Genomic DNA, 482 nt, shown 5'->3' with positions numbered 1-482 from the left:
GAGGGAAAGATGGCTGATAGTGACTGGGCTTCTACGAGGCTTTCCACACTTTAACCCATGGTGTTCTCACCACCACCTGAGGAGGTTGGTGTGCTGTCACCCCCATTTCTCAGATGAAGACATTGAGGCCCAGAGAGGTGAGGTCACACACCTAACGTCACACAGCTGGTCAGGGGCAGAGCCGGGTGGTCGGGACCTGGAACCCCCAGCCCTGGTGAGATGGTGCTGGTGAGGCTCCCTCGGCCTCTCCTCCTGGGAGGCTGTCCAGTTTGGAGGGTGAGACTGTGCCCCACGCCTCCTCCTGACCCGGACATGAATGCCACATGTGTTTCCAGAGCTTTCTCAGGAGGGCAGAGGCTTCAAGAGCCGGGTCAGGTGGCTTGGCGGCAGTCCCAGGCTCAGCCTCCCCTGCTGCTCACGGCAGACCCCGCCCGCACGGTGGGATCCAGGGGGCCCCCAAGAGGGAGAAAATGGACCCAGGC

This window comes from Myotis davidii, unplaced genomic scaffold (assembly GCF_000327345.1).
Source record: "Myotis davidii unplaced genomic scaffold, ASM32734v1 scaffold299, whole genome shotgun sequence".
Classification (NCBI taxonomy): domain Eukaryota; kingdom Metazoa; phylum Chordata; class Mammalia; order Chiroptera; family Vespertilionidae; genus Myotis; species Myotis davidii.
Note: the sequence above shows the minus strand (reverse complement) of the source record.